This window comes from Haemaphysalis longicornis, unplaced genomic scaffold, assembly GCF_048455015.1.
Source record: "Haemaphysalis longicornis isolate Haplotype H1 unplaced genomic scaffold, Haemaphysalis longicornis Haplotype H1 scaffold_5, whole genome shotgun sequence".
Classification (NCBI taxonomy): domain Eukaryota; kingdom Metazoa; phylum Arthropoda; class Arachnida; order Ixodida; family Ixodidae; genus Haemaphysalis; species Haemaphysalis longicornis.
Genome location: NW_027526385.1, coordinates 107,716,159 through 107,733,857, shown reverse-complemented (window position 1 = coordinate 107,733,857; position 17,699 = coordinate 107,716,159).

The window sequence follows — 17,699 nt, the reverse complement described above, 5'->3', positions numbered from 1 at the left end:
AGTTCCTTGGGAATTTGTTTACCTTAGTGTACGCTACATACTAGTCCTTCGCCCTTTTGCCTAAAACAGAAAATCGCTAGTACAGACAGTGCTGCATTCTTCCGGCTATCAACTTTGTCAGACATTTATTACACAGCGACAACGCTGCATATTACATGCGCAAAATGTATTGGCGTGTTATATCTGACCATCTATCACTTTTTCTGCTGAAAAAAACAGTATTGACAATATTGGGAATAGAAGGTCCGTTACGTAAGAAATAAAGTCGTTCTTTATAAAACGCTAGTACTCTGAAGACAACAAGAATGTGCATTACCTGCATAGTTCTTTTAAGGACATTTCTTTGACCAAGCAATTTTTGTTGTAAGGTCAACAAATTGCTATCAATGTGTGGGACGCACCAGCCAAATACGTGATTAGAGGGAACACATTTTCCGTGCTTAAGAGCCTCTATCAGTAACAACACCTTGTCATGATTATAATTGTAAATTCGCAATGCGTGCCCTAAAGCAGCAATTTCCTGAAGCTGAAATGTTTCACGGCCTTCATAAAAACTATTGAACTACAAGCTAAGAACGACAAAAGATGGAGTACATTCAATAAGGTAAAGATAAAAATGAACAAATACTAAAAGGCTCCCTGCATAGTATGAGAATTAGGAATGGGACCATGATACATCTTCAGTGAGCAGGGAGCGAAGGCACCCCAACGGTGCAACGAGTTTCGGGTGTTTGAAAGTCAACCATGGGTGACAGGGCAGGTGGTCACCTGCTTGTCCCAGTGTCACTGTTTTCTATGGCTGTCTAGTGACATCCTCTCTAAGAACTATCAAAATAATTAAATCTATACAATTGCAGGGAGCATGTACTAGAAATGCCAGAAAGGCAACAGGATACCTGGAGTAAAAAAGTGAAACCTGCTGCATGCTCACTCAGCAAAGAAGTAGCGCCACGTAGTGCCAAGGTTGAACGCAAACAGGTTTTTGTCACAAGAGCCTGTCACGTCCACGCTTTTGGCACTTTGACGCCTGACTCTTGTCAATCGAAAGCTTCTAGGGAAAGGCAGCTGAACACTACGTCATGCAGCATGCACATCAACCTACCACTGGTGTGGTGAGTCTGTCAAATGTAGATAAGTATTCTGATTAATTGTTCACCCGGCAGGGGCACCTTGCGTTTCGAGGTGACGGTAGTGGTGACACCACGGACCTCGAGCCCTTGTGCGTTGCAACCACCCACGCCTTCGGCTGTGTATGGCTTTGCCACGTCCGGGGAAAAGGACATCCTGGATTTTGAGCCAAACCCAGAGTTGTTTTGGACCTTCATTGCCCCCTTTCAGAGGCAACACACCAGTTCCTCCCCGCTACCCGTAGACGGCGCCCCAAGTCTGACCTGACCTGGGGGAATCAACCAGTCGCCTTTTCCTCTCCTCTTCTCCATTCTTTCCCTTTCCTATATTCTTTCCTTACCCTGTCCTGTGATCGTTTCACTTCCTCATTTTTTCCATTTTTTCTCTATGCGGTGAGGATTAACCCTGTGCTAAGACATCACCCTAGCTTCCGAGCATAGGGTTATAGCGGCAATGTATAGTTAGCATAAGCTGCAATGCCAATTCTTTTGTTGGGCTCGGTGATGGGCGACTGGTCTTGCCGCAGAATATTTTCTGTGTTTTTTGGCTTCACTCTCCTTGCCTCCACAGGATTGATTGGCCCTCAAAAAGAGGCCGCACTGAAGTACTACAACCACACAGACCGAGCACCAGCTTTGCAAACTTTCTTGTAATACATTCTAGCAATGAGTCCAAACCAATGAGCAAACAATCAGTGTTCCGTATTGCTAATATCATCGAGAACATTGTAGGCAAGGAATATGACGCCAACAACCTGGGATCCGGTAACCTCCACGTTAACGTAATGAAAAAAAAAAAACAAAGTGAGAACCTGCTCAAATAGGGGAAAATTGCTGACCTTCCAGTTGCTGTAACCCCACACTACACGCTGAACACCGTCCAATGTGTTATATCTGGGAAAGAACTGCCGATGAGGCTGAAGCAGACCTCCTTGAGGGGCTAAAAGACCAAGGCGCATTCGCTGTTCGAAGAAATACTTTACGAAGAGACGGAGAAGAAATACCGACAAAAGATGTAACCTTAACTTTTGCCAGCACCACCCTGCCTCAGGTGGTGAAAGCCGCTTTCATCAGGTGTTAGGTGCGGCCATACGTACCGAACCAGAGATGGAGCTTCAGGTGCCAAAAGTATGGCCATGGCATTCAAGCATGTCGGGGCAAGTTGAAATGCGCCAAGTTTGGCCAAGTGTCTGAACTGCAGCGGTGCACACCTTGCATACGCTCGATCCTGTCCCACTTTCAAAACCGAAAAAGAAATAATACATTTTATGGTTACGGCGAACAATAGCTCCGTTGAAAAGCACCAGAAACAGTTTTTTTTCGACAGCCTCCTAAGCAGATGCGGCCCGCCCGGGGTTTAATCGGCGTCCGGTTAACACAGCGACGCAGCGACCCTCTCCTCTGTAGGTGTTGCTATAGTTGTGAACAATCAGTTGCTTTTCATCATGTAAGAATACATACTAACCTTAAAACTGTTGCTGTTGAAGCAATTATTTTGGGTGGGTTGACAACAATCTGCTTTTATGTACTTCCGGATTACCATCTCGGAGCTTGGAAGTTTAATAAATCAGCTCACCAACCGCATTTCATACTACCAGGGGAGTTGAAAGCCCATCATGAGCTGAGGGGTTATTTACGTGCAGAAGCACGTGAAAGGCTATTAGAGAAGTTCTTGCCGTCAACAGGCACCTGCCTTTTTTTAACAAAAAACAGCCAACGTATAACAGCACAACACACAACACGTACTCGGCTATTGATGAGGCAATTGGCTCACCTACTATTTTCTCTTAAGTACAATGGAGCGTAGATGCGAATCCCTATGGCAGCGACCATTTCCCTGTAACGTTAACTGCAACAGAAAGTCATTAAATTGCACAACACACAAAACGTTTCCGTGCAGAGGGTGGGGATTGGAAAATATTTAAAGAAATATACCAGCTGTCGTATACATCTAAAGAAAATTTATGTATCGACCAAGCTGCAGATATAATTACTGCACACCTCATTGATTCTGCACAATCCTCCATTTCCAAAACGTCCTGCAGAAACAAGACCAAACGAAAGCCTTGGTGGAACGCCTAGTGCAAGATAGCCTGGAAAGAGCTAAACAAAGCGTGGGCGGCCTTTAGAAAGTACCCAACAACTGAAAATCTGGTTGCCTTTAATTGTGCAAAAGCGAAGGGCTGGTAGATTAGACGTGCGGCCAAAAATGACAGTTGGAAGACATTTCTTACACCAGTTAACTCGTACACTGACACACACAAAGTGTGGAAGAGAATTAGCGCAATACAAGGACGTAACATAAACACCCTCTTCTTGTGAGTACTGCTGGAGACACGCTTGGGGACCAAGCCAACGCTCTTGGTGAGCAATTTACACTTTAAAGGCTTCTCCAGTTCTGTACACTACACCACGCAATTCTTACAACACAAAAACGTCATTGAACGGCAGCCACAACGAAAGAGGAAAGCAGAACGAAAGAGCTACAACAGCCAATTCACTAACCATGAATTAACTGTTGGGCTTTCTACCTGTGGTAGAAGTTCCTCGGGGGCTGACAAAAGTACATACGAAATGGTAGAACATGTCCAATAAGATCCACATGAAACAGTACTCTTCTGATTCAACAAAATATGGCTAGCTGGACGACTTCCGAATACCTTCAAAGAGGCCACTGTTGTCCCGATATTGAAGAAAGGAAAGGGCTCTTCTTTAGAGGGCAGCTATATGCAAATTTCTTTAACGAGCTGTTTGTGTGAGCTTTTAGAGAAGATGATAAACAGCCGCTTAATTTATTTTTCAGCATATAATTGAATTCTAGATAGCTGTCAGTCTGGCTTCCGGTCACGTAGGTCCACAACCGACATTGTTGTAGGGTGGGAAGCTTACATAAGAGACGCATTTGTACATAAACGGCACTGTGTATCTATCGTTCTTGATATAGAGAACGCTTATAATACCGCATGGCGTTATGGCATTTTACTTGACTTTGCCGCGTTTGTTATCTGCGGCTATATGTCCAATATACTGGAGGATTGCTTTACTCAGAACATTTCGAGTGCGGCTTGCAACAGTTTTATCAAGAGTGCCTACCCAAGAAAATGGTGTGCCGCAGGGAGGTGTTCTAAGTTGCACACTTTTTATGGTTGAAATGAATAGTTTAAAAAATATTTTATCCCACTAACGTTTTTATTCTGTCTATGTACACGACTTGCAGATAAGTTTCAGGTCTTCCAATAGGTCTATTTGCGAGAGACAGATCTAAGTGGGAGTGAATAGTTTCTCGAGGTGGGGGTAACAAAACGGTTTTAAATTCAATAGACACAAAACGTTCCGCGTCCTCTTTTAAAAACTACGAGGCATGCGACGGGATCCATTTATTACCTTAGACGGAGAACAAATTCCAGTGAAAAAGCAGCAGGCGTTCTTGGGCATTCTGCTGGATGAGAAGTTCAGCTTCATACCCCCCATCAAAAGAATAACAATAAAATGCATTAGGCACTTAAAATTCTAACGGTTCTCCCGCCCCACTCATACGGATCTGACAAGGCTTGGTTATGGAAACTTTTCAATAGCCTTGTCAGATCGAGGCTTGACTAGGGCAGTGTTATTCATCAATCAGTGCCAAAGTCTGCTCTCAAACTCCTTGACCCTGGGCCTTCGATTCGCGACTGGAGCTTTCCGAACAAGCCCGATAAAAGCCGGTATGGAGAATCCCATGTGTGGTCACTAGAACTTCAGCGTACCTACACCGCCTTACTATACGCAGTCAATACAACTTCATTCCAAAAACAGCCCTCAGACATCTTAATACATTACACATCTACTGCAGGTCTGTTCCCAAAATGACCCTCTCTTGCGCAAACCCATGTAATGTCTGTAAAGACTTTGGCATCTGACAGAAATTTTGTTTAAGGACACTTACAAAACCATGTTTACTGATGCCCTTACACCATGCAAAAGAGTTGCTGGTTGCATGTGACACATAATTTGCTAACATAGACGAGAAAATGTCCATGTGCCTTAATACACCAACACTTTTTGAGCCTTCAACCCAAATACCAATGCACAGACGCACCTAAAACAAACTCTGCTGTTGCTTGTGCTCTTTGTAGACCCCATTACTCTGCATATAGACACTCCATCCTAACACCAGCACATTCACAGGTGAAGCCCATGGCATTTTAAAGGCGGTAGAACACATAATACAACACCAAGTGCGCCGCTCAGTCATATATACAGATTCATTGAGTGTAGTGACAGCCCTGCATTCTGCAAAGGCTCACAAAAATGCAGTGTTTAACTTTGTTTAAACATCATCTTGTCAGCCTACGCTATGGGCCTAGAAATCACAGTCTGCCGGGTACCCGGACATTGCTGGAATAGATGGAAATGAGGCTGCTGACAGGGAAGCAGCTGCTGCAGTTCTCCGGGATGATGTGGATATTACATGTGTACCGTACTTGAGCCTCCAACCACTCATCAAAAGAAAACTCCGTAAAATCTCGCACAATCGTTGGGATCAGCGAACAGACCACAAGCTCCATTCAGTCAAACCAGCAAAAGGTAGACACACTCCAGGAAAACTACACAGATACGTTGAGGACGCACTTTGTCGGCTAAGGATAAGGCAAGCATATGGCACGCACTGACGTCTTTTAAATGGTGCAGCACGTACAAATTGTGCTAGATGCGGAGAGGCTCTTTCTGTACACGATGTGCTAAGTGAATATAGAGACCATGAACCAGAAAGACGTAGATACTTCGCCGATTTATACACAAAACACATACCACAACACCTAGCACACCTTCTACCAGACGAAGCAATTGTCAAGCTCAAAAATGTGTTAGCTTGACTTGGGGATGTTGCTTTTAAAAGGAGATCTCATAATGCGTGTAACCGCAGCCTTTCCTCAATGAGGAGGATAGTGCTGAGGACTTCTAATGTGATGTTTGGGGGCCTCGCCTTTTCTGCCTTGGCCAAACCATCTCCCTGAGGCACCCTGTTTTTTGAAGGCCTCACGTATTCGTGCTTCCTGAATTGTTTGATATCCACTTGCAATCAATAACCATTGGCCCTATACACCAATTTTAGACAAGCACCACTAAATAAAATACCAGCAAACCTCTTGGCGCCCTTTGGCCTTGTAGCCCTTGCGCAATTAAACCACACCATCATCATCTGATCATTTGTGCATACATTGCAGCAATGGTCGTTGGGTTGTCGATTCGCAATCTTGGAAGCAAACCACGTAACGTTCCGTCTGCTGCTTGTCCGAGGGAAGCCTGCTGTCTTTTAAAGTATCTAAAATCATTCCCAAGTCGTGTGTTGTGATGTATAAAAAACGGGTGGCGGCGCAGCTGGTTATATGCTTATTGGAGGCTGCGACAGAAGCTGGTGTGGCAAGGACCAATAAATAAAACGGCAAGAGGGAAAAGAAATCTTAGTAATGATGTATATTGGAGTTCTTGCCGCACCGAAATTTTGTGTGGGGAATGTACAAAAAGCAGCCAGTCAATGTGGCTTTGTAAAACAGATCATTGTACAATAGGTTCGTAAGATTTTACAAAAAGGCTACTTGGTTTTTGTTCAAAATTGAGAACAACCAACGGCGAAAATACTAAGAATGGGTTGACCACAAGTTGTCAAAGGCGCACTCATAACTATTTTAAAAAAAATGCTTTTATGTAAACACCTGAACTGCTTCACAGCAAATGCAACACCCACGTTTTCCACACTTGGGTGCATACGTGAAAGTAACATTTACATTTACAAAAACAGTGCTCGAAACAGGTAAAAAACACGTAGGAGATGGTACCCACAGCGGGTTACCGTATCACCACTATACCTTAGACAAACAAGGACATCACTTTTGTAACGGCGTCAAGTAGTAGACTTGGGTGATCCAGTAAATATTCACCTATTTTGCTGATGTTGGAATGTGACCTAAAAAACAAAGTGGGGGTACCTCTGAAACTTTTATAAAAGTGCCTTGCACCCAAAAAACCCAATGCCACAAAAAGCATCCTAACGAAAGCACAGTTGGAAAAAACAGAGCGTTTATTGCTCCTTCTAGAATAAAGTCTGGTGTTCTTCGAGCAGGTGCTTTCTACTGAGCGTGTATGGTTGCGGAGGAAAACAAGGCAGTTTTACTCTGAATTATAGTGTCGGCATAGGTGAGTGAGTGGGGATGCTGAAGTAAGAAATTTCTTCTTAGCCTAGTGGCTCCTTAGTTGCAAACCGAATTCGGGGATGCGGCTCTCCAGTGGTTCATTTTGGGAACTAATTCCGCAAACAGTAAAGTGTTTGCACTAAAAATATTGCCTACGTTTTCTCTATTACCAAATAATTCAGTAAAGACGTAAAATGCGCTTCTAAATGGCGCAGATAGGTGGTGGCAGAGTGCCTTATTTTATATATAATTTCATATAACGTCATGTGGACTGTGGGTACTGCGCTGGTGTGCGAAAGCGTAGGGTGATGAACGAGGCCATTGTGCTTTTTAGAACGGGAGTGAGCCATTTGTATTTCGGCGATGATTCTATGCGTGCGGTAATTGTAGAGAAGTTTAAAAAATCGAAAACAATCTGCATGTCATGGTCACAGTTTTTATGTGCACTGATACGCTGCTACATTGGGATGAGTTGGGGCAAAACATACTTAGCCAAAAAAGAAACCATGGACGTTCATTATTCGGTAGTGCGTCTAAAAAGTATCACATTATATTAGAACCGACATACAATGTGTCTTGCAAATTATTGAAAAAAAAGAGGAATCGCTACGCGACGTTTGGATTATTCTTGGGGTGTTTACCTAGCCTATTCTGTATAATACTGACACTAAAGGGCAGTTTATTTCAGGATTGTTCTTACCCCTTGTCTTTTTGAAGTTTAAAAGACGCGTACTCTTTGGTATTAGCGCTTCCACTTCAACTCAGCCGAATTCCAGAGCCAATGCCCTCAGCTCGAACACAAATAAAATTCCGAGCGTCCCCTATTCGAATATGGCAAAAGATGTCGGTTGCAGAGGGTAAGAGCCCTATGTTGTATTACGACTGCAAAAACGTTCTTTTTCTTTACGCGCACAATCCACACAACTTCTTCACCGCTTCTGGCCTTGTCGCAAATTTACTTGACATTTTTCCCCATGCACATTGTCCCCCTGCATTTTGCTTCGCCGAATTTGAAAGGATGGAAACGTGACCGCGACGGCAATTCAGATATTGCTACGGAGATAAAAGGTGGACGTACGCTTTATTTACAAGGCGTGCAACACTACAGACAAGGCGTGGTAAAATGAAGGAAAATCAGAACCGGGCCGGGAACACTTTCCTTTCTTTCACATTCTACGTACGAGGATACACGATCGATCCATTGCCACTGTCACACGGCTCACGCAAGCGATTGGCCGCTGGCCAACATAACAGTTAGGCAACATAGAGATCATTGTGTACCTATCAGTGTAGTAATATTAGGGATTTAGAGTCTGCTGAAGCGTACATAACGTTAGAATCAAGGCACAACATGCACTTTTTGCGCGGCCTGAGCTGGTAGCCCGGTCTGCCGCGCAAGCACGAATTATCACCCCATCTCCCTAACTTGTACGCACTGTGAAATACTAGAACACATAATATTCAAAAACCTTTTAAATTTCCTTGAAAGCAATTCATTCTTCATCACAGCTCAGCACGCAGGACATACACTTGTGCAACCGAAGTTACATGTTCTACTGATAAAAAAATTAACCGTATTTTGGACCATATAAATTAAGACACCGTATAAATTAGGGCAACTAAATCGTGATCCTAATGTGCTCAAAGTAATTCAATGCTTTCTCAGAAATCGCTCACTATTTGTTGATTCTAACGGTTTTAATTCTAATTTTACTGATGTACAAACCGACACCGGAAATAACCGACAATTCGCCAGCAATATTTTGCCCAAAGAAAAACCATCGGATTTAGTTATTGCCGGTATGACCATACGTTTTCGCATCCACGGCCCTGGTATCTCTAAATATAACCACCTTATCTGCCCATCGCGAAAAGACTTGCTTAATTTTCTATCATCGCATCGTTCTCTCTTGGGGCCACCTTTCCTTTAACACATGCGTGACATATGCCAACTCCACACAGACCAGAAGTAATTATGCTTTTAGCATTTATCGGTATCATCCCCCACGCACATGTTTACATATAGCTTCTTTGCGCGAACAATTCAGCGGTCTAAGTTCTTCCCTGGCCCCGTTCGCGCATAGGGTGCATTTCATAGCGAAATTCAAGCGCTCAACGCAATCTAGATGTACAAAGCTTTTTTTGTTTTTTGTTTATTTTCGTTGTATTACTATACTTGAGTGTGTATAATTGGATTTAGATAGGCGTACTGGATCATTTTGCTGCGATTCTTTACGTTTGCATAGAATTGTGTTCTGTGTTCTGTGTTGCTGCTCGAAAGCCATTTTGTATATTTACCTTCTTAATTTTTCTCTGTATTTCCCTAGTCTGTTCACTTGTCCATTGTATATATTCTCTTTGTGGCATGAAAGAGCTCTGGGTATTGCCCCAGGAGGGCCTGAGTATGTGAAAATAAATAAATAAATAAACAAACAAACAAACAAACAAACAAACAAACAAACAAACAAACAAACAAACAAACAAACAAATAAATAAATAAATAAATAAATAAAATAAATAAATAAATAAATAAATAAATAAATAAATAAATAAATAAATAAATAAATAAATAAATAAATAAATAAATAAATAAATAAATAAATGAATAAATAAAAAGTAAATAAGAAAATAAACCCTAAGGATGTCCATCGCCAGCGCCATTCACGAATGACCAAAAGGGGTGTAGATAGCACTGTCATGCGCCTTGAGGGGTACGTGCCAAAACACGGGATCGTATCATCACAGTCAAGTTGCAGTAATCGATGGAAACTGCATCGGGAACACTTCGATGGCAACTGCATCGGCGTCTCCAAATCCTTCGGTCTATGAATAAATCCTCCTTACATTTTTATTGCTTCCAGGGAAAAAAGCCACCGTCGCGATCAGGAAGACGGGAATGTGAGATGCTCAACGTAAGGGTTGAGGCACTGGACATAGACTATATCACGGCGGCGGTGTTGCTGGGGGGGCAATGGGCAATTGGCTCAACAATATAATTGACTGGAGAGGAGTGCTTCACGACAGGGGAAGATCATCAAATCGCGAAAGCAGCTTTCTGTTCAAGCCAGGCGCAGTCGCTTGCACCCACAGCCAAACAAGTGATCCGAGAGAGAAGATTGGCACAGAGGTGTTTCAGTCATGCTTTGTGTTCTCTCGACGTTGGGTTTCCTTGGTTAGTGAACGTTCCAGTTGACGGCATTTTTCGGCATGTTGGGGACGTGTGAAATGGGTGTACATTCTGAGTCATCAGGGCTATAAGGAATTATTGTGTCCAGGGTACAAAAGGGCTCTCATCTATAAAAAGGGAAAACGGAGAGAAGCCAGTCTTGCCTTGCGTGGCGGTGTTGTACGCATACATAACAAATCGATGGATGGTGTCCCAATTGGAATGGTTTGATGCCACGTACATTGCGAGCATATCACACAGCGTCCGGTTGAAACGTTCGGTGAGACCGTTAATCTGAGGGTGGCAAGCAATTGTGGTGCGATGGATGGTACGGTAGGGTGTGAAGAGGGCTTCTATAACTTAAGAAAGAAGAACCATTCCTCTGTCTCTGAGAAGTTCTCTAGGCGCTCCATGATGGACAATGAAGTGCCGAAGGAGGAAAGAGGCAACTTCACGCGCTGTTGCAGCCGGTAGTGCTGGCGTCACTGAATATCGGGTCAGGTGGTCAACAGCAACAACGATCCACGTGTTTCCATCTGTCGTGCAAGGAAGAGCACCATGAATGTCGATTCCGACGCGTTGGAGGGTGTTCAGAACATGGTAAAGGTTGTTAAGGTCCAATTCATCAGCGAGGTGGAGGTTTGCGGCGTTGGCAGTGAACACAGGAAAGAACACACTGACGAACGAAACGGTTCATGCCGCGCCAGTAGTATTGCACGCGCCACTGTTGGTAAGTTTTGGGTAGACGAGCATGGCTGCAACGGGGTTCTTTATGAAAATAGACACATATTTCTGTTCATAGGTGGCTTGCGACCTCGGGGTTGGTAGTTGCTACGAAACAGCAAACAGCGGTTTGCTGTTTCGTAACAGCAAACAAGCGAGCCCTCGCCAACAACTTTCAATGACGGGGTGGACTCCAGGCAAAGAGAGAACAAAGTAGACAAATCGTTTTTTTACAACTTGAATACATAAAATAGCCTAACGCTTTGTTGGCGCCTCTAACGTTTCGGCCACAATTGTGCGCACATAGAAGGGTCTTGCATGGACGTATTTACGTGGACTCATTGCCGCCTATTTAAACGTTCGCGTTTCAGCAGCGCAGGCTGCTGGCTTTCAGTGCTGCGTAAGATATTTTGTTATTCTGTTGCATAATAATATGCACATTATGAACATTTTTCTGTTTTGAGATACTGAAAAGCCACGCTGCTTTGTATCTGTACGGGTATGCACTGCTTTTTGAATATTTATCTGTATATTCCGGCAAATAAATAGCCTATACGAACAGGAAACCTGCATCTGGAGCATGAAGGAAGAAAACGTTTGACTGGATGACTGCATAGTTTGACCAAGAAACGGGTTTTATTTTTTTGGTTGAAGTATGAAACTTCGGAGTGAACTAAGAGGTAGCACTGCTTAATAAATCGTGTCGAACGTCTAGTTTTAGTGTCATCATTAGTTGTGCTGCTCAGGCATAACCGCCGATGAGTTGAAATTGCTAAAATAATATTGTGAAAGCATAACTGCAATATCCAAAAAAGTCTTAAACTTCTCTTTAGTTTTCCGATGGAAGTTTTGATTTGTCTAGGGGCGTACTCTTTCTCAAATAATATTTATTCTGATCGTACCCAGGATAGTCCTAGTGTAGGTAACGGAAATTAGTGAATTCGAATGGGCCTTTAAAACTGGTCGCATTGTGCATGGGAGATCTTGAAATACACTATTGTCACACTACGATTGTTAGATAAACAAAAGATACATTTCGTTAAAATAGGCTCAGCACGTTTGTGTTTACGAATTGGAAAACTAATTCATCCGTACCTCTGAAACGTTTTATATCTTTGATCCTTCACTCGCACGTGTGTCATATGATTAGTGAAGGTTGTGCAGTCGGTGATTTTGAGCCACGTTTTGTTGTATCGCATACAACGGTTACAACAGAAAGGTTATAACACGTAGGGTATAGCAAAGATTAGAGTAAATATGTTGTGTCAGTGGGTTAAATTACTTCAGTCCTAGGCCAAAATTTGATTACAGAAGTAATGTGTTTTGTCAAAGAAAAAACCCAGCGCCGAAAAACAAATTTTGCACATTACAGTAAAGCACTACTTACCCGCCGTGGCTCATTTTTTTTACCTCAAAAGTCATCTGAATACTCTGAAAAATTGCTTTTTGGACACTCACTCTCCATCACTGCCGAATATGATTTCATTGCACTGTTTACGGACTATCTGATGAAACTGAACTGAGGGCTTTTCAAAACCAAACATTTGATTTTTATATACATTACACTCGAGGTATCCGGTGGGCACATGCGAGATCAGTGGGTATAGATTCAGTGAATTAGGAGCACAAATATCGACTAACAAGCTCTATCTTCCGCCAAAAATTCTTCACACCTGCGGGCAAGTATGCATTAAAGTCGGAGTATCCTGTGAAAGATACGCTTTTCAGTTTCGAAGCACTTCGGGCCACTTGGGGCTACAAGCAGAAATGTTTTTCTTCTCTACCTTGCAAATATATTATTGCACTTCTTTTTGGTTGAAGGAGGACGGGACTGTTTGCGCTTGAACAGTTAGTTTGGCGGTAGAAGTGTTATGTGTTTCTACTTGTAAATCAAATGCGATAGAATAATAGCACTAACACATATTGATTAGACTTGGTCATCTTCATATCGGTTGCCTCCATTTCTATTTTTCAGAAAGACATCAACTTATTTGTGTCTTCAGGGCAGCCAGGTACAACTTGTGGCCCAGAGAACTGCAGTGTACTGCGTACGTCTACTTGAGAGAACTTTTGATTTCGGGTGAGTGCATATTGCTTCCCCTAACTCCCCGAGTGTAAACCATAGTTGCCCATTGAAAAGGGTTTCGTTTGAAATACAGAAAGACCGCCTAAAGGGCATGGCTTGTTTAAGTTTACCCTTCTAACGAACCGAGGGAAACATAACGTTCGACGTTTCGTTGTTTAACGCGCCGACACTACACATGGGTTCTGAGGCGCATGGTAGTGTAAAACAACGGAATGATTTTAACCACCTGGGCATTTTCGACGTTCAACCGCATTTCTACGCACGGGCGTTTCCACGGCGTCAAGGAGGGAACTTACGTCTTTGGTCTTGGATTTTAACCGCCTTAGGTAATCAACAGTCATTACACGTCCGGTCTGAAAAGGTGTAATAGTTGACTTCAAAACCAGTGAAAACGGGTTCTACAGGCTTTAGAACTGGAACAAACATTCTAAATATTATGCAGCTAGTGATCATGTCATTTTTTCACCCGTGAGATAGTGAAAAAAATCTAAAGCTGGTTTTACTAAATTACTCATTTCGGAAGTTGTTTCCCATACCAAACATGTGTAACCCTGTGTAGCAGCATATTGGAATGTGTAGAAACTGGTTGAGGGTGTCCTTCTCAACGAGCCATAAAAGAAATAATATAGAATTAGGGTACATAGCCTTGTTTAAAAGGTGATCAACCAGTTCACGTCGAATCATTTCTTCTCACAAATAGTAGCCTAATGATTCAGACATAAGAAAACATAAAGGAGTAAGCCAGATCTTTAAAAATACACCCTTAAACTGCGCAAACGAATGAAATTGTATGTGAAACCTAGGAAAAAATACTGCATCTACCGGTGTTATCTTTGCGAAAAAATTCTGACCACCCGCAAGGCAGTCATTTCCCTGCTATTTTGACTGTGTTCGTATGGGAGTGAATAAAATAGGTTATGTAGACGCGTGATTCCCTGTAGATATCGTCCAAGCTATAGGACTTTCGTACTCGTAACTAATTGCTGTTCGAGTCTAATGCTGCCATCTTTTTCTCCTCCACTACTCCCTCACACCGCTGCTACCGAGAATCTGCAAGAAACAAAACAATACTGTAAAATCTCAAGTTAATTGAGTTGACGGAAGTAGTGAAATAGTTGGTGAAACAGAAATTTGGTAAGCCATGTTGCGAATTTGTCGTAATGAATCTATACTGTGGCGCCATCCATCAATCTTTTTCGGCGTCGTATTTGCGAAGCCTGAATGTTCTGAAAATAAAATTTCGGGTCCGCTTCATGAAAAGAGACCACGAAATTGCTTACCTTAACAAGAACGGCCCCATGAAACTACGAATTTTTTCCGTCTGTTTGTTGGATGTTCGATGTTCTATAAGTGGACCGACACGGCTCGTTTGGGTGAGGCTTTTTAATGGAATCTACTGGAAAGCGGGCACGATCGGGTGCAGCCACGAGAGCATTGGACAGCTCGTCAGGAGCATAATGAAACGGATGATCATCCTCGTCTTCGGCAAGGGTTGAAGATGATGAAGTCACAACAGTCTCCCCCACCGAGAGACGACGCTAGGTAGCTTCCGAAGAGTAGAGTAGCTGTGCGAAACTCTTGCCTATGGTGATACTAGAAAAAAGTTGACTATATCCTGACGATGCCCTTCGCATGTGCGAATCAGCTTTTGCTAAATGACAGAGCTATCTGTGGGGCTGTCTTTTGAGAAATAGCACTGCGTTGTCTTGCTCCCGACGTTTGGTAGGATCTGCAACAGCTGGCATCAGTCCTGCACGTCCGAACACCATTTTCGTCGCCATTGCTATTTCCACTGCCTAGGCCCTTGATCCTTAAGGTCAGTACACGGTGTGTAGCATAGCATATTCGCTTTGCGAAAATAGGAGCGATAACGGTTTCTGATTCATGGGAAACTACTGCATAGAAATCCATTTGCTTGCAGGTGTTCATCCTTCGGTGGAGGGAAGTTTCGCATCCTTTCCTTCCGGTCTTCGTCATAACTTCTGGACATGTTGGGTTCTGATCTTGTGTACATTGTCTGTCACCATTAAATTTGTACTTGATTCTTCACTCTTGGCTAGGTATAAAATCATCTGTTTTGTGTCTCTTCTCCACTGGGATGGATTTGGGGAAATTCGTTCATGGAGATTTGCGTGCGCATTGACGCCTCCTCTATGGTAAATTGGTGCTCCGGGATGGCGTGAGGATGCCGGGTTTTTGGAACAAAAGGTACCCCGCTGCTTGTTACACCCAGGCCTCAGCACTCTTAGCTTTACGGGAGGCGAGCAGAGGGGTTTTTCGACGCAGACATTTCTTGTTCAAAGGTGGCAGCTACAACATGGTCATTACTGGCGTATGTACAAAATTTTGTGAAATATTTTTGGGCAATCTTTATTTCTTCTCTAATGTTTCTCTATTAGTGTCAGCTGCTATGAGCGGATCGTTCATACACATCAAATCTTGCGGCAGGTGGTCTGCCCGTGGGTACAGGTTTTCCCCAGATTGAAAGTGGTACTACAAAGTCGCCGTTTTGAGGAGAGGACTGGACGTAGCTCGAAACAGTACCCGAATAATTTTCATTAGTGGTTGGTGTGCTTGTGGTGATGTCCGCTTCACTTTATTCGAAGAGTTGCGCTCAGACTTGTTCAGCACCGAATCGCTGCCCGTCGCTCGCTCGTCCGCGACATTCACTACGATTCTTTCAAGGTCCCAGCAATATGTGAGAAGTATTGATACGAGTTGACTTTCAACGGAACCTCTCAGGGCGGCAGCGCTTGACGCTGAATGACGTCGAAAACAACAGGACACCGCCCCTGTACAGTCCATCCTAATCTTCTCAACTCATTTCAGCTTTCCTTGCACAGGATCCACGGTGCCAGTTACCAGCCCCCAGTAATATTCTGAGCTAATAAGGACAGCAATCTGGTTGCTCTTCACTTCTTGTACAGGGGGAGACTGCGTATATAGATGCATCTCGTTCATAGCTGTAAAAACTTTCTTTTCTACCATCGGAATATTTTTGCTGCCCATAGTGTTCATCTCCAGCACGTCGACAGAAACTGGACTCTTCCTGTTTGCAGCGAGGAAGAGGACTCGCACCTTTCTTATTGTTTTGCGTGTATCTTTACTTCTGAATACGCCTACGGTCAATGCATTCTCGCGCAGTGGTTTGCAACCGAGTCTTTCAGAATCACTGGCTGTAATGAAGCTCCGCTGCCTTCCTTCATCGAAAAGAACCCGATGGTGCCCTGATGTTGTCGCCGCTGCTCTTGTGATAGAATCGGCGGCATCACGGCAGCGCCTGCTTGTTTCGCGACCAGCTTGACGGGTGCAGACGTGACGTTCTCTGTGTCGTTCTTATTGCTGTCTGCAGGGCAGAGGCATATTACGTTCCTTCTCGTGCACTTGACATATTTTAGCTGACTTCTGAAACCTCTCGCCAAGTAGACCTGCTTAAGACAATGGAAGCTTCTTCCGGCTTTGGCGAGCATGTGGTTTTTGCATGGGAGGCTCAGTTCCTTTGAATCGCAGGCTTCGGTAGAGTGTTTTTTGGAGTGTCAGAAAAGCACGCCTACGGCCTGCTCACTCATCCTTGCAGACCAGCTGCTGTGAGAGCATCACACGAGAGGTACGGTTTTGCTGCTTCTTTCACTGGGGTACGATGAAATTTCAATTCTGCGCGTTCAGAAACAGCTTCTCGACACATAAGCTGGTGGTCGCAGAATTGCAAAAGCACTTGAAGGTTCTGGTAGAGAGGGGCCATTCCTTCGGATGAGTCGCCGTGAGAGTTTGATGAAGTGCCATCTGAGAAAAATGTCTTGCGCCCCTTATAAAATCACAGGAGCGTGTGTGCCTCTTGGGCCCTCAGTAAGATTTCACGCAGGATGGTAAAATACGTCGCGAGGCTGGTTCTAATTGCCCTTAGGCTTCGGATATGGACGTGACTGCGATCATAGTTACCTCAATTTGGGACGTGGGTTGACGACGAAGCCAGCTGGAAGTCTAGAATACATATCAATCATACGTTTGTAATAGGATTCCGTGTCTTGCTATTGAAAATATTGTTTGATCGCAGAGTAAAATATTTTCTTGTTTACCACAGGGGACTGTTTTAGCTCTGTTTCCTTTATTGTTTACGTCAACGAAATTGTTGAACTTTACTGAAGTATTGACTTTGTACTGTATGCAGACTACACTAGCCTCTTTATTTAAGGGTCAGAAGCAAATTAAGTAGCAACCAGAGGAGATATCCATCACAAATATCCAGATGGTCTAACATAATATAAAAATAAATACACTGAAAACAAAATCAATAATGTTGTGGGCTACGAACAAAGAGATGATGTTAAATAAGCAGCTGACACTCACACTTGCTTGATGCATGACTACAGGTAAAATATAAGCTCAATTCACCTTTTGCAAAAGAAAGCACTGCGTAGTATTTC